The 17662-nt window shown below is 39.3% G+C and overlaps 1 long non-coding RNA gene across 2 annotated transcripts; it reads left to right on the forward strand.

Moving 5' to 3' along the window:
• The first annotated feature begins 483 nt into the window (after positions 1–483).
• On the forward strand, positions 484–16713 carry LOC135157905 (uncharacterized). 2 transcript variants are annotated; one of them, XR_010296810.1, is made up of 3 exons: positions 484–587; positions 10036–10182; positions 11113–16713. It is a non-coding gene; the product is annotated as an uncharacterized LOC135157905 (long non-coding RNA). The 2 variants fall into 2 exon arrangements; XR_010296811.1 differs by lacking the exon at positions 484–587 and adding an exon at positions 4511–4572.
• Positions 16714–17662: the final 949 nt, after the last annotated feature.

Below are 17662 nucleotides of genomic sequence, written 5' to 3' on the forward strand. Positions count from 1 at the left end.
GAGAAAGATAGGAAGATCAGAATTTTAATGCATTCTCATTGTCTGCTGAACATTGTTCATGCTATCAAAGATCAAAACGTTTTGGAAACGCTATCAGGATGGAGGTGGGGAAGGTTCTTTCGTTGATCGAGAGTGTAGGTCGTGTTTATTCCACCTGTGAAAAATCTGCAGCAATTTAGCAACCATTTGACTACGCCTTAAGATCTGTCGCTATGGACTGTAGACCCCCCCCCACGCACACACACACCCACACACAGACCCACCATATATGCATATGCACTTTGACTCACAACTACCCTGGGGACAACACCCCCCCCCCCCCTTAACGCCAACGCAACTACTCACTGGACTGCCGTACTGCTTCCACCCTTTTGAGAATCATGAATGTCTTGTTCCCAAAAAGCATTTCATGATTTCATAGAGTTAAATTCAGAATTTGCATCTTTTGCTGTTTTTGCCAGGAGACTGCTGAGAATTATATAAATCATGTAAGCCAGTGAGGAAGCAACCACAAGACTGATGGCTGTGTGTCCTCTCCGAGAGACCTAAAAATGAGGATATAATGCCTTAAGAGCGCATAGAACCTGGTTGGTAAATATGAATTTTATTACATGTCCTGAATAACATCTTTTGATATGAGCTGTATATTGAACTTTTTTGCGAGAATAATATTCATCAATGCAATAACCATGAGTTCTGACATAAATGCAGGTCTGAACATGCTTTTAATCTATTAGTTTAAAAAGTTTGGCAGGATCCTAATTATCAGATAGGGCATGTAATCCCTTTGAATTTTGTCCTGATTTTAACTGAACGCAAGAGGAATCAACACAACAACTCAATCTGAGACCTTTGGAAGGAGATCGAAGCAGGTGTAGGTGTCGAAATTGTAACCCATTTTTGTTTAACAATTAAATTATTGCATTTATTAGCATAAGTTATATATATGCAGGGGGTCAATGCTTTAGAATGGCTTGAAACATCCATGGCTGTATGCAGATTTTTTTGTTGGGGGAGGGGGCCAAGATGCATATGTAAACTTTTTATAAAAAAAGACCTTGAAAGCGAGGGAGCAAAGCAATTGAGCTCGTTATTGAGGCACTTTTGCATTTTGTAAAGTGAAATTGAAGGATTTTGTGCATACTTTTAGTGAATTTTGTGAACATTTTCAGTAAAAGAATTTAACCTATTTTGAACCTATTTAGTAAAAGAATTTAAGTTTTCAGAATTTCTTGGGAAGGGGCAAATGCCCCCCCCCCCCACTGCATACAACCAAAGAAACAACTACCCTTAATAAGAATCAAATCACATAAATAGAAAAAAAAAATGAATATGAAACATGCAGGTATATATAGGCCCTGACTAGAAAAAAATATGACTTTAAAAAGTTGTAATATTCTTTCAAGGTATAGGGAAATGTTTCATTTTATTGGAGAATTCCAATACATTTTTCCGTCATTGAGTTGATGACACCCCCTTCCACCCCCCCCCCCCCCCTCTCCCCCATTGTTGTAAACTTTGCATGGTTTGCTATGCATGTAACAGGCTTGTGATAAAATGACTACTGGTGCTTTTATTTTGGTGTACATATTTGCTGTTTATGAATGTTGCAACAGCTATAAACCTTCCTTTCTTTGCAATCCTTTTCCATGCATCCCTTCCCCACTTGGCAATATCTTCAAATATCATTGGAAACCAAAAAAGCCACCACCCCCCCCCCCCCCATCAAAAATGTGCCCCAAATGGAGGCCTTTGGGTGAGTTATGTCCCATCTACATCTGCAAATTTGTTCCACCGATCAGAGGTCACTTTGTGGAGTCGCCCACGCGCCCCTCGTCTAACATTTGTTCTGGAGGCAGGTGGATGATAAAAATACCTCAAAAGTATGTCAATGTTTTCTTTGTGTTTGTCCCTTTCCTCTGCCTATTCCTTCTCTTTGTTTACTTTTCTTTCTGGTTTTAATATTATTCCTATTTTTGCCTTGATCTTTTAGTATCTTCTCTTCTTTGGATGAACTATCTTTCTTTCCCTCCATAGCTGTGTATCTGCCATACCTATACCCCTAGATCTAGATCTATTTATCTATCTATCTGTCTGTCTGTCTATTTATCTATCTATCTATCTATCTATCTATCTGTCTGTCTGTCTGTCTATCTATCTATTTTTTACAAAGCCGCTACCAATTACGCCAATGGTCTTGTGAGTTCCGGAGACCCCCTTTTTGATGTGGTCAGTTCCAAAACATTGCATTTGTAGCAATCGTTGATCCAGGAGCCGTTCTGGAGACCCCCTTTTTTAAACCAAGATTTAGTTCCAGAGCCCCCGACCCCCGACTTTGGCGTGACACATAGGTATCATGTTATAATTTGAGGCCCACCTCCCCCCCCCCCCCCGATTGATCACTGCCCAAGCATCTAAACCTGTGTATTAGAGAAACAATAATTGAGCTCTGTACAAACCGGATGGTTTCGTTTCAGAGTTACAGGAGCAGAAAGGTTTTTGAACACTTGGTTATTTCATCCCTTAAACATTCTTTGCTATCTGTTATCTTTTTCCCATGTTACATGTTGTTTGCACAGTCAACATTTTGATCCTTTATCACAGAAGTGATTCAACAGTGCGGCAACAAGGCCAACATAAAATGCAAAGCATAACATAAAAAGGAGAAAAAGAAAGAAAAATGGTAGAACGCACCCAGGTTGATAAAATGATGATAAATTGTGGATCTTGGTTGATTTTATTACTATGTAGGTGGTTCAGAGACTCTGACTTTGAAAACAAGAAATTGAGGAATTTTAGGCTAATGCCTTGTGGTACTTGAACATTTTTGTCCATGACTTAAAGGACAGGTCCACCCCAACAAAAAGTTGATTCAAATAAAGAGAGAATATTCCAACAAGCTTAACACTGAAAATTTCATTAAAATCGGATGTAAAATAAGAAAGTTATGAGATTTTAAATTTTCGCTTAATTTTACAAAACAATTATATTCACATCCTTGTTGGTATGCAAATGAGGAGACTGATGACATCACTCACTCACTATTTCTTTTGTATTTTATTATATGAAATGTGAAATATTCCAGTTTACCACCTGTTGTCCTGTGAAACAACAATTAATTCCTCCCTGAACATGTGGAGTTAGCATAGTTTAATACTAATATGGTTCAGTCAAGTTGGTCCTTATTGTCAACTCTGTAAAAAATGAAATATTGTATAATTCAAACAATAAAAAATAAAAGAATTAGTGAGTGAGAGACATCATCGACTGTGTCATTTGCATGTCATCGAGTTGTGCATATCACTGTTTTGTGGAAAATAAGCGAAACTTCAAAATGCCATAACTTTCTTATTTTACATCCAATTTTGATGACATTTTCAGCATAATGCTTGTTTGACTTTCCTCTTTTTATTCTAATCAACATTTTTCCGGGGATGGAGTTGACCTTTAATGGAGCTGGGACTTTGGTTGGGAGGGGGAGCCATTGGGGGCCTCCACCCCTGCTCTCTATCTTTCCATATAGTACTCTCCATCCTGCGCTTGCACCCTATCCCACTCCCTATGCTTCTCCTATTCTGCCCCCTTCCTTTTATCATCGCTCATCGCCCCACCCTTCTCTCTCCTTCTCTCCTCTCTTTCTCTACCCCCCCCCACCCCACACTCGCGCCGTTATCTCTCTATTTATTCATTATTTCTACAACTCTCCCTCCCCATTCCTAGTCTGCAGGCACAGACCCCCTGGTTTTCGCAATTTGCATAGTGCATAATGCAGAGTCTGAAGAAGTGAGACTACATTCACTATGTACTGTGCATGGCTGGCTCTACTTGTCACACACAGAGCAATATGCGTCTAGTCTTTACTCTAGACCTGTTATTGGTTAAAGTGTCAAATATGAGTCTGTGCGTGCAGACTACCTCATTCCTGTCTTTCTCACTTTCCCCCTAGTCTGCTGTGCAAACCCTTCGCTAGAGTAAAGGGTCTGAATTGCAGCCTACTCATGCCTTGTGTACTGAAGGCCCTAGAATTGAAACGGCAAGTTCTGTATGTGCTAGTCTTTGCGTGGAGACCCACTTGTTGATCAAAGTTTCAATCAGGGTCTGTGCCTGCAGACTACTTCCCCCTTCCCCCTCTCCTCTCTCTTCCATCTCTGCCTCTTCCTTGTCTCTTCTTTTTTATTCTCTCTCTCTCTCTCTTGCTCTCTCTCCTCCCCTACCTCCCAACCCCCCAACCCCTCCACCTCTATCAATACCCCTATCTCTTTCCCATGATAATTACATTATATCATTAATATATTTATGAAATTAAACGGCCTTGTCACTTTATGAAAGACTGGAAAAATATTTATTAACTTCCAAAGCTCTCATCGCTCTTTACAATACCTATTATCCATGTTGTCATGTTTCACATGAAAATATTACTTTTGGTATTGAGGTACGATGCACTTTTCTTTGCCCCTTTCGGGTCGAAACCACATTTATTTATGTTTTGTTAAACACATTTTGCATTACAGTCAACTTTTTTCAGCACACTGCACATCAAAGCATCAACCCCAGTGACATACACAGATAAAGGTATATATATGCAACTCCTCTCAATCGTCAGTAGGTGGTTTCAGACCGCCTCGAAGTTCGTCAGTTCCAGGTATTCTCTGATCGGGAAATTTACCCCGATCAGAAAATACCAGGTATTTTGGTAATGTGAAAGCAAACTACGCGTAATTTCCCCGAAAGAAAATACCCGCTAAATAGTAGGTACTTGGCGAAATTACGATAACTTTCGCGGGGATTTTTCCAAGGTCGCAGGTATTTTGGCAATGTGAAAGCAATTTACGGGAACTTTTAGCCCAGCGTGTCGTTGGGCGCGGGCGCCGTGGGTGGCTGCTGGGCTAGTGGTTTTGAATCTCGCGCCTCGCCTGCTTATTAGACCATACTGCGCATGCTCCTAACTTCAGGAATTTATCCCGAAGGATACGTTTCGGGGCGGTGTGAATGCAGGAATAATTAATGGGTAATTTTTAGCCTAAAAATGTTCTCGTAATTTAACGGGGATTCTTGTGCTCGAGGCGGTCTGAAACCACCTATACTTATATTTCAATTACGTATGATCGGACTTTGATTGTGGTGCCAAAATCACCGCATTCTTCAGAGTAATTCCCAACTTCCTCCTCGTCCCCGGCCACCATCAGATATCAGAATAATGTGGGTCTTTGGCTTTTAATTTGAAGGGATTCTTGATTAGAAACTCAGACACCAAGCTAACGAGGCTGGCGTCATTCCCATTCGGAATGACAATAGAAGTTAAACCTGTGGAACGACTGAATTTCAAGTTTAATCAGACCATTTATTGATTGTGATTCTATTCTTGTCATAATTCATGAATGTGAATTCATATTTCATTTTTTGTCTCTGTGTTGTGCTCCCAGAAGTATTGTCTGTTGATATTTTCCATACACGATTTTGTAATTTGATTATTTTGGTTTTCAAGTTCAAGTTCAAGTTCAATTTATTCAAAAATCCAGACATATTATGAGTACAAATCAATGATCAGATGGTACAAAAGAATACATGATACAATATGAACGGTTTTCTAGGACCCCGAAGAAGCACAGCTTGTGAGTGGGGCCCTACACACCTCTAAATAAGATGTAGATCTAAATGTATAAAATGACAAAGGAGAATACTCGACCATGCAATTATGATTTGATCACCAATTCATTTTGGCTTCATGGGAAGTGTCCTGTTTGTGTAAACTGTGTAAATCCCAGTGCGTAACTGTGAAAATCACCTGATTTGTTTTATCCATGTGAGAGGAACATTTACCCTATTCACATTTCTAATGGGTGTGGGGTGGGTTGAGCTAGAAGCATAGATCTTGTAAATTCGACACTAGTTTCATATTAAAGTCTGTTAATTACCAGAACACTGCCCCCCCCCCCCCATGTTCGGCATCAAAATTTGAGCCCCTCCTGGGTAGATCAGATCATTTACCCTATTCACATTTCTAATGGGTATGGGGTGGGGTGAGCTAGAAGCATGAATCTTATACATTCGACACTAGATTTATATTAAAGTCTGTTAATTACCAGAACACTGCCCCCCCCCCCTATGTTCAGCATCAAAGTTTGTGCCCCTTCTGGGTAGATAGGGTCATTTATTCTATTCACATTTCTAATGGGTATGGGGTGGGGTGAGCTAGAAGCATAGATCTTGTACATTAGACACTAGATTCATAGTAAAGTCTGTTAATTACCAGAACACTGCCCCCCCCCCCCATGTTCGGCATCAAAATTTGAGCCCCTCCTGGGTAGATCAGATCATTTACCCTATTCACATTTCTAATGGGGTGGGGTGAGCTAGAAGCATGAATCTTATAAATTAGACACTAGATGCAGATTAAAGTCTGTTAATTACCAGAACACTGCCCCCCCCCCCCTATGTTCAGCATCAAAGTTTGTGCCCCTTCTGGGTAGATAGGGTCATTTATTCTATTCACATTTCTAATGGGTATGGGGTGGGGTGAGCTAGAAGCATAGATCTTGTACATTAGACACTAGATTCATAGTAAAGTCTGTTAATTACCAGAACACTGCCCCCCCCCCCATGTTCGGCATCAAAATTTGAGCCCCTCCTGGGTAGATCAGATCATTTACCCTATTCACATTTCTAATGGGTATGGGGTGGGGTGAGCTAGAAGCATGAATCTTGTAAATTAGACACTAGATGCAGATTAAAGTCTGTTAATTACCAGAACACTGCCCCCCCCCCCATGATGTTCATCATCAAAGTTTGTGCCCCTCCTGGGTAGATATAGGGTCATTTATCCTATTCACATTTCTAATGGGTATGGGGTGGGGTGAGCTAGAAGCATAGATCTTGTACATTCGACACTAGATTCATAGTAAAGTCTGTTAACTACCAGAACACTGCCCCCCCCCCTCATGCTCAGCATCAAAGTTTGAGCCCCTCCTGGGTAGATAGGGTCATTTACCCTATTCACATTTCTAATGGGTGTGGGGTGAGCTAGAAGCATAGATCTTGTACATTCGACACTAGATTCACATTAAAGTCTGTTGATTACCAGAACACTGCCCCCCTCATGTTCAGTATCAAAGTTTGAGCCCCCCCCCCTCCCCCCCTGGGTATATAGGATCATTTATCCTGTTCACATTTCTAATGGGTATGGGGGCTGATTAGCTGGAAGAATAGATCTCATACATTAGACACTATAGATTCATAATGCATGAACACCCCACCCTCCCCCCCCCCACATTCAGCATCAAAATTTGAGCCCCTCCTGGGTAAATAGGATCATTTATCCTATTCATGTTTCTAATGGGTGTGGGGGAGCTGATGAGCAGGAAGCATATATCTCATACATTAGACATTGTAGATTCATAATAGGTGAACACCCCCCCCCCCCTGTTCAGCATCAAAATTTGAGGGCCCCCCTGGGTAGATAGAACACAGTGCATAGAGTCCATGTAATGGACACCAAGCTTTCCTGTTATAGCAACAAGTTTGTGAAATCGAGTAGATAACTATACACTAATTGTATCCTACCAGATTGTTTTCTTGGTTGCTGTTGGCTGTTGCTAGATAAGAAAAACCTCAAACAAGTGTATTTCAAACTTACCAATGTTCTGTCTTTTGAAATCACTTGTGATGTTATGATATTGCTATATCTGTAAATAAACATTTGTCTATTTTTTCTGTGTTGACAAGCACAGCTTGTTTTCCATCATTATCAATAAAAAGGTGCTTGAATTTTTAATATTACATTTGTGAATTAAATTGAATCTTTGGGAAAGGGTAAAGGGGGCTCTAATCCATTTCCCTGTCTTTACATCCATTGAAACAGTAATAGTTTTTCTTTTCCTGTGTTGACAAGCACAGCTTAACCCATTTTGTTTTTCATAATTTATTGAGAAAAGTGCTTGAATTTTTTATGTCTCCTTTGTCATTTGTCAATTAAATTGAATATTTTGCTTAAGTTAAAGGGTACCGCGATCTATTTTCTCTCTGAAACAATAATAGTTATCAGACTTTATGATGTTAGGAATGTTTCAGGTGATAATGCGTGTACATATGTTTTGTAGCAACCGAGCAACACTTGTGCGATTAGGAGTCTTTAAGATTGATCGGAAACGTGACTTTTGATCGGAGCACTTAAGTACTTTGCCCTGAATCTCAAGAGATTTATGCCAGGTGAACTATGTTGTTTCTTCTCTGAGTCAGTAACTCCTGCGGAAAACAACAACAAAAACAATCTCGTCCACTGACTTCTTATCCCAGATCATTTGCAATAACCAGGGGCCCCATTTCATAAAAATTTTTGTAATAACAAATTTGAGAAAAAAAAAAACAGTTTAAAGCTACTGAAGTCGTTCAATTTGATTGGCTGGTAGCGGACATTATATATAAGCTGTGCATTTATTGTTATAAAAATTTCTTATGAAACAAGACACAGTTTGTACGGGGTCATGATTATTTCATTTAATGGGGGAAGCAAAGTAGTCAAAAGTAAGGAGACAAAGTTATTTGATCATATTTTGGACCAAGTGGGTATTGGCCCCCGAGTACTCATTAGACCAAGTGGCTATTAAACCCAAAGATATTAGATCAAATGGGTTTAATATGCCAGTGTATGGTTATACAATGAAGGAATCAGCCCTAAGGCTTTTAGACCAATTAGCAATATACCTAATAAAATGTCATCATTTTCAATTTTTTTTTCTACCTCTTTGCCTTTTCAATTTTGCTAATCCTTTAAATCTGCATTGTTTTTCTTCAACGGTCATCAAGACAAATTTATTTTTTATTATGATAATGGGACAGTAAGGACTATAAGAGGTCACTTTTATTCATTATTTGTATTGCAGCTTACAAATGGTTCTAAAGTGCATTGTTTCAAAGAAGACAAAGTAATTTGATCATATTTTGGACCAAGTGGGTATTGGCCCCGAGTACTCATTAGACCAAATGGCTATTAAACCCAAAGATATTAGACCAAATGGGTTAATATACTAGTGTATGGTTATACAATGAAGGAATCGGGCCTAAGGCCTTTAGACCAATTAGCAATATACCTAATAAAATGTCATCATTTTCAATTTTTTTTCTACCTCTTTGCCTTTTCAATTTTGCTAATCCTTTAAATCTGCATTGTATTTCCCCAACGGTCATCAAGATAAATTAAATATAGTTTTTATAAATGATAATGGTACAGTTAGGACATAGTTTATAGGAGGTCACTCTTATTCATTATTTGTAGTGCAGATTACAAATGATTCTAAAGTGCATTGTTTCAAAGGATAATGATAATGATGATGATGGTTTGGAGAAGGGGGAAGGATGGCCAAGGGCTGTGGAACGGGGGAGATTGCCTTTTGACCACTTGTGATTTTATGCATGTTCGGCCCTACCCCCACGTTTGGTGATTGTGATGACGACAACATCGATGATGACGACAACGATACTGATGATAATTTTTATGATTCTGAAGTCGATGATGATGGTGGTGATAATGATGATAATAAAAAGTTGAAGATGATAATGATGGTGATGATGGTGATAAAGATGATGATGATGGTGGTGGTGATGATAATGATGATGGTGATGATGAAGATGATGATGATAGTAATGATGGTGATGATAGTGTTGATGATGATGGTGATGATAGTGGTGATGATGGGGATGGTGATGATTGTGATAAAGTCGATGATGATGGTGGTGGTGATGATGATGATGATGATGATGATAATTATGGTGATGATGATAGTAATGATGGTGTTGATAGTGTGATGATGATTGTGATAAAGTCGATGATGGTGGTGGTGATGATGATGATGATGTTGATGATGGTGTCGAAGATGATGATGATGAACTCTCGGGAAGGTATCCAATGTGTGAAATTGGTTGCCATAGTGTCAAATCTTCACATTTATGTTTTTTAAATATGAACATTTAAAAATGATTGTGGATCAAAAATCTCCACATAGATCACTATTATTTTCTATTCTCTTCTCTCGAGAGCAGACTAGATCAGGCCTAGAGGAACTCTTCTGGGAGCCGCATTCTAAAGTCAAGCACGATTGCAGTCCCTATGACCAAGAAAAACTCTGTGATGGAGACTTGAGTTATCCCTTCTTTCATGTGATGCCAGCTTGCCAAGCCCAACTATTTGTGAGTAATGGTCTCTTATCATTAAAGTTGTGCAAACTACTTCAATAATGATAATGAAAATGTTTACAGATTATGTCTTTCTCATAGACGATTTGCAATTTTACCTGTTCCTATTGCCAAATTATACAAAAATTTCAATGAATTGAAAAATACAATTCCTGACTATAAGTCTGGAGAATGACCAATTTCTGATGAATATACAAAACAAACGACTATCAGCAATTAGAAATCATTATGACTGCCCCCATCAAATCAAATGAAATTAAAATCAGATTGTACATTGAATTTATGAAGCTGTCACATTCCCATCAACGGGTGTGTTTATGCTTCCATTGCATAGACAGAATCAGCGTTTTCAAACGTCGTTTCAGAACGCCGATCGTAAACGTGGTTCTGGGAGTGCTGTTTATGTTTAACTTTTCTGAGGAGAAATCACGATCTCCAGCTGGCTTCGCATCGTAATTTTCGTTGAGCAGGAAAGCGAGATCAAATTGGGTGCGCCCTTTTTCGAAAGTTTAATTTATTCCGAGTGTTTTTGTGGTTGATTATTTAAACATCGAACAATTTCTGATATTTTAGTAATAGCATAGTGCTACTTGACATAGCCATAGAATTTCCACCATGGTGAGGATAATAGTGAGACTGTATTTGCCCGTGGATTTTCATCTCACCGGAAGCATGTACCAAATGACGTCATTTAGACGCGTTTACGATCGTGGTTCTGTTTATACTACCCCAGAAACACTGATTCTGGTCAAACGACTTTTTTGTGAGTGTACGATCGGCGTTCTGAAACGTCGTTTAAATGAAAGTAAGCATGGACGCAACCGTGTTTTGGACTAATCACGTATGGAAACGCCGATTCTGGCCTAAAAATTGGAAGCATAAACACGCCCAATGTTCATATTTGTCTTTGATCACTTGTTACAGTGCCCACCCCAAGACCGGAGTTGGATTGCAATGCTGAACGGTCGATTGAAAACCAAGTTTAGACGTCTTCAACGGCACCAGCAGCAGTAGCAAGCGAAATCTTTTTGGACGTTTGCCGCAGTCACACAGGCAAAGTAGTCTGTAACACAAAGGTTAGCGATTAATCGTACGCTTGATTTTTCACGATTGACGGTACACTGTAATCAATGGAATCAATCGTAGAAAAATGCTGTATGATCATTGCTAAGCTTTGTGTTGCGGGTGCCAGATTGACCAATTCTGTTACTAGTATATTATTACCAATGCCATTCCATCTACAGCATGGAGCCTGTATCATTTGGGTGATTATTTTTAAGGTCAAGCCTATTTGAATTATGACACATTGTTGTGATCCACTGAATTAAACACATTATGAATTAATTACCAAGAGATCATGTAAGTAGCTGTTGGCTTGGCCACTCCCCCCCCCCCCCCGATATATTGTGCTGATTGAATGAACAAACCACATCAGTATTATTGATGTAATGTGAAGCGATGGTTTGACCCATTCATGCCCCCACCCTACAAGTAAAAATGCACCTTTACCCAGGCACTTTTGAGTTATTACCTGCTTTAATAATTCATTACCTGCCCAGTTTCAAAGTTATGACACGCCTCCTATTTCGGAGACACAGGACACACCCCCTCCACCTCCTTTTATAAGAGGACAAACTAGGACCACCCCCTTCCACACACCCACACACACACTATTCATGCCTACTTCCTGCAATAACCCCTTGAAGGAAGAATGGGCCTCCATGACCCCCCACACACTCCATCCCTACCCCATTCTAATAGTTCCCCTCCACCCCCCCCCCCAATCCCCCTCTGAAAAAAAATACACACACACACACACTATTCCTACTATCCAGCAATCATAGAGCTACTGTGTTAGCTCCATGCAGCAATGAACCCTCGATGTGATAAGAGAAGAATGGACATACATACCCCCCTACACACTCCACCCCTGTCCCATTCTAAGAGTTCCCCTCCACCCCCCCCTTCTGAAAAAAAACCCCACTATTCATACTATTCCTACTATCCAGCAATCAACCTCTTCCAGTGATAAGAAAAGAATAGGCCTATACATACCAACACAGCTAGTCATGCACATAATAAAGAAATCAGAGCTCTTCCACAAACAAACTACAGAAGACAGCATCAAAAGACCTTGACAATGAGCTAATATTTAAGAGGGGATTTTCCCTGGAAGGATGTCTTAAGAAGGGGGTCTGGTTTTTCGGGAGCACCCGCCCAAGGGGCTTTGTTTGCGACCCTATTATCACCCCATGCCTCGTCTTGAATGTGTACACTTGACCACTTAATGAGCGAGCAGACAGGAGACGAGTTGAAAATCACTGCATTGCATTGCATCTTGTAATTGCCCAGATAACGTCTGTAAGGCCTGTTGGTCAGTGCGTCTACCAAACGAGTTAAAGGTCTAGGGGTTCAAACCCAAGGCAGGTGAATGAAGCTTGTGTGGCGTTAACTTATCCCATGGACCTATAGGTCCATGCTTATCCCTAATTCCTTCTCCTTTGGCAAAAGAAAAAATGACAACCCAAAGATGTTAAATGAAGGTCCAAAATCGAAAAGCCTCCTCTAACATTGTGGCCTTTCGGTCAGTGACTGCCAGATGAAAACATAAGGTGTCGGATTCAAACCGCAAGATAGATAAATGAACGAAGCTTTAATGGTGCCTGTATATCCTTAATCAAATTGTGACAGAAGGAAAGCCACCAATTGGGCGGTGGGTTTCCTTATAGTCCCATGTAGCAAAGACTTTCCTACGAGGCCAGTTGGTCAGTGGGTCTGCCATTCAGGTCAGAAAACTAGGGTTCAAGTCTGATCCAGACAGACACACCCCTAGGCACTTCACTTTCCAGTAACCAGATCGGGGGGGGGGGGGGGTTTCATAAAGCTGTTCGTAAGTTTAGAGCAACTTAAAGAACGACTGGTGAACCTTTCTTACGTGCTAACCCATCGCAATGAACATTTTGGTGTATACCATTTCGCACAAGAAAGGATCACCAGTCGTTCTTAAAGTCGCTCTTAACTTACAGACAGCTTTATGAAACACACTCCAGGTTGTTAAATTGAGGTCCAAAATAGAGAATACTTTTCTGTGAGGCCTCAGGACTGTTGGTGGATGGGTCTGCCAGACGAGTCAGAAATCTGGGATTCAAATCCAACCCCGGCAGATGCAATATTAAAGCTTGTATCAATAACCTTACATGGGTCATGTCCAGTTGAAAACACTAAATCCCATGGATAGGGTATTAAATTCCCTTTCCCTTTTTAGCTGCTATTACTCAAGCATTTCTTTTGCCTATATAGTTTGCCACTGGATTTTTTCATTATCTTATGCTTACAGTTGTATTTATGTCAAAAAAAAAATTTATTTCTCCTCCGTTACACATTTGTCACATTGCAATGTAAGTTATCGTCATATTACGATTATGTTTATGTATTGTAAATTTATTTTGACTTTGCAATAAATGCAGAAACTCCTGCAAAACAAAATATTGTCCCCCTACTCCTGCTCCTCTCTATCTCTCTCCCTTTCTCAGTACCAATTTAAGGACATGGGAAGCGTTTGCCCCCTCTCCTTTAAAAATTGCTGTGGCCACTGCCCATTCTTTCCTCCTCATAATCTATCTAATTCATCTATCTATCTCTCTCTCTCTCTCCTATCTTCTCCTCTCTCCATCTCTCTCACCTTTTTATATTTACTCTATTCAACCATGGCTGCGTTTATGCGACCTCAAGCCAGAATCATGATTTGAATCATGATTTGAATCATGATTCAAAACACAAACATGAATCACAATATCACAGAATCAGCGTTTAGACGACCTTCATTCCAATGCTGTTTCTCCTCAGATTCGGGCCAATCCAGTGTGCATCACTAGTGCGCAGTTTGACAGAGGACGTTTTTCGCACGTGTTTCGGCTCTCGAAAATTCTTTTGCTTCCATCAGAATTCAGTCTATACCTCATTTTGTTTACTTCTATCATAAAGGGTCCATATGCTTCTATTCATCTTGTTAGTTTATCCAAAATGGTGTTCGGAAGTGAATTTCAGCGTAGATCCAATTTGATATTGATACTGTATACTCAACAACAACTGAGATCATTGTCTGTCCAGTTAATTCATTTACTAGAACTTGAAGTTGAAGACATGACCAAAAAATGAAAAGTAGTGGACGATGCGATGACCAACACAGAACTTGAACATGACAAGAAATGAATTCATAGTCATGTACATACAATGAGCATATAGAGCGCCTTGAGCTTGGCAAGAGCATGGACCTATTACGTAATAGGTCCATGGCAAGAGTCAAACCGAAAGTAGCCCGACACAACAGTGAGGTCATATAATCATGATTGTAATCACGATATCGTTTATTCGAACATTTTCGTACGTGATTCTGCAGAAACGTCTTTCCAAACGCCCCTTTTTTCGTGTTTCATGTTTGTGATTCTAATCATGATTATATTCAATTTCGACTAAACGCAATCGTGATTCTGCAGAATCATGATTTGAATCATGATTCAAATCATGATTCTAGGGTAAAAAAGTGGCGGATAAACGCACCCTTATTTAGTAAGCTCATCTGTTTTCTCACTTTCCCTCTCCCCTCCCATCCCGAGCTATGTCTCCCTCTTTATTTTCTTTCACTCCAGAATTGAAGTGTCCTGTTAGACAATAAATTAAATCTGGAGACTTTACACTTCAGATCTTGTAAATCTTGCTCCCAAAGAAAATCCCCCAAAATGTGAAGGGTTTCTTTTCTCTTTGCTTATTGGCCTAAGCACATTCTCTGAAAAGGAGAGAAGACTTTCAGGAGTTGGAGAGTTTTATGTGTGTGTTCTTTAGAGCCTACTCTATGGTTTTCATTTAAAGGGAAAGTCTAGCCCCCCCCAAAAAAAAAATTAATAATTATGATAAATGGCATGGGTGAACGCTTAAAGTTTTAGCAATTCTAGATTTGCCCCTCCCCTTTCCCTTCCCCCGTATGTGTCACAATATAGCTTATGTTACCAGAAAAATAAGAAATTAAGAACATTTTTGAACGATACATCAACTCATGTAATTAAAAATGTACAATGATTTGATTCATTTGAAATTGCTCACGTATTACATGAATAAATTCATGAAATAAAAGGGAGAATGAATGATTTATTTCGTTTGATTCGTAATTACTGTAGCCTCCGTACAAGAATTTCTTTTGTTAGTGCAGTAGGTCCATGGTTAGTGTGATAGTGAGTAGGGCAATGCCATATAGTGTATACATGTACATTATGTACATCTGACTTTCCTACATTTTGGACCATTCTGAAATGATTTCTCATTTCTTTATAGTTATGATGTGGGTGCATCGTGGTCTAGTGGTTAAGACTCTCGTCGTTCAATGTGAGAGGCGTGGGTTCGATTCCCAGCCATGTTTTCTGTCAGCAAGAAATTTACCCACATTGTGCTGCACTCAACCCGGGTGGGGTAAATGGGTACCCGGAGGAAGTAATTCCTCAAAAAGCTCTGAGCACCGGAATCGGTAGACTTGCTTAGCCGGGGTAATAGGAGCGCCTTGAGCACCTAGCAAGGTGGAAACGTGCACTATACAAATCCTGTATTATTATGTAAGATGATGTAATGGTCATGTTCTTCAATTTTGGTTTGAGCCGTTCATGAAGTGAGCATGGAGGTCAGATATTCAAAAATTTAATGAGGATGATTATTCATAAAAGTGCCCCAAAATGAGTGATATGATTTTACTTTTTGAAGGACGGTCTTGGCCTTTAATTCTAGAACCATGAATCACCCCATCCCAGCTAAAGTTGGACCAACAAAAATCCTTAGTCCTAATGAGGGCCTAAACCTGTAGCCAAACACTCACTTGGAGAAGATCAACATTTTTCTCAAATTGGATTTTGCTCTTCAGTCCAAAGAGGCCGTGGGAAGGGGGAGGTGGTGGGGGCTTTCGCCTATTGTTCCAAGAAATTCATTATCATTGTCATTTTGTGGTAGTCTATGAAAGTTTGTATACCCCTCTAGTACGATGAGTCTATTGCCAATGCCATACAGGTTTGTGTATTGATTGGGAAAAGGAATGGGTTTATACATAAATTTCAAGGAATGAAAATTATATCTAAATTATTATTTTACCTGTTGTCCTGGAAACATGTAATTTAAGAATGGTTGGACAAGGCCAAGAAATCAGATTAAATGAGGGATGCATCCTTGATGAAAGGAAATTATTCACATTATATCGTTTGATATCGGTATTAAAAATTTGTTTATTATTAAATATTTGTTTAGTATATTTTTAACTGCTATGCTTCAAGCTGCTATGCTTCAAGCATATATTTGCTTATATAGTTTGCCTCTGCATTTTACTTATTATATATATTTTTTATTTATTGTATTTATGTCTTTCTCCAGTCACTACATATAAGATTGTCACTTGGTTATGTACTTTATGCTATATTATGATTATGTCTCAAGCATTGTAAATTTGTTTTGTATATATTCCAATAAATGCAGAAAATCCTGCAAAAAAAAACTCTGAAACTTTAAGATTGTTTAATTTGTGGAGAAATTGCAAAAGCTTGGTAGTTTCGTTTGGACATTATTATTAAATCGCATATTTTCATTGAATTTGTCAATAGAATTAACGCATATGCAGGTGTATTTATATATTTCACAAATTGGGAATAATTCATTTTTACTTTTTGAAATAGCAAACCACGCTTGAAACTTGAGTTAACCAAACACATAAAATTTTACTCATCTCTTAAACATGACTTGCAGATATTTACCCTATATTTACCCAAGATAACGTAATATTGAAAATAAGTAAGACTTATTCGCTATCCCCATCCCTTTCCTTCCCAACAAAACAGACGAACACTTGTGCGGGTTTAGATGAAAATACTTTCAAACTTTGCCGATCTACATCTTGAAGGGCTCTCGTTCTTTCTCCCTCCATCCATTCTCTTTTAATCGAACCTCTATTTTCCTTTCTCGTTTCACTTTTAAATCTTCTCTTTGATACAGTCATTTTCTTCTCCTTTTCTTTCTTTTGAAGACACCTTTGTTGAAGGGGAGTGGTCCGTCGCTAGGTTTACACGTGTACCTAAACAATGACTGAAGTGGTCTCTCTCCTGTGTCTGTTGGGACAGTGCGATGGTGCATGTCTTTCGATGGGATTAGGGGAGAACTACACAGCGGGTTATATAAGAGCTTGGAAGATGAGTTCGAATGAAAGATAGAGGGCAAGGGTGAAGGAAAGAGAAGGGGAAATGGAGGAAAAAAAAGTATGGAAGGAAAGAAGGGAGGAAAGAATGAAAAAGAAAGAGGTTGAAAGATGGTTTTGAATGAAAGATAGAAGGGAAGGAAGGAAGAAAGAAAGACGGTTTTGAATAAGATATATAGGGAAGAAAGAAAGAAAGAAATTAAGAAGGAAGGAAAGAAAGAATGAAAAAGAAAGATGGTTTTGAATGAACGATAG

The sequence above is a fragment of the Lytechinus pictus genome, unplaced genomic scaffold (genome assembly GCF_037042905.1).
Source record: "Lytechinus pictus isolate F3 Inbred unplaced genomic scaffold, Lp3.0 scaffold_20, whole genome shotgun sequence".
NCBI lineage: Eukaryota > Metazoa > Echinodermata > Echinoidea > Temnopleuroida > Toxopneustidae > Lytechinus > Lytechinus pictus.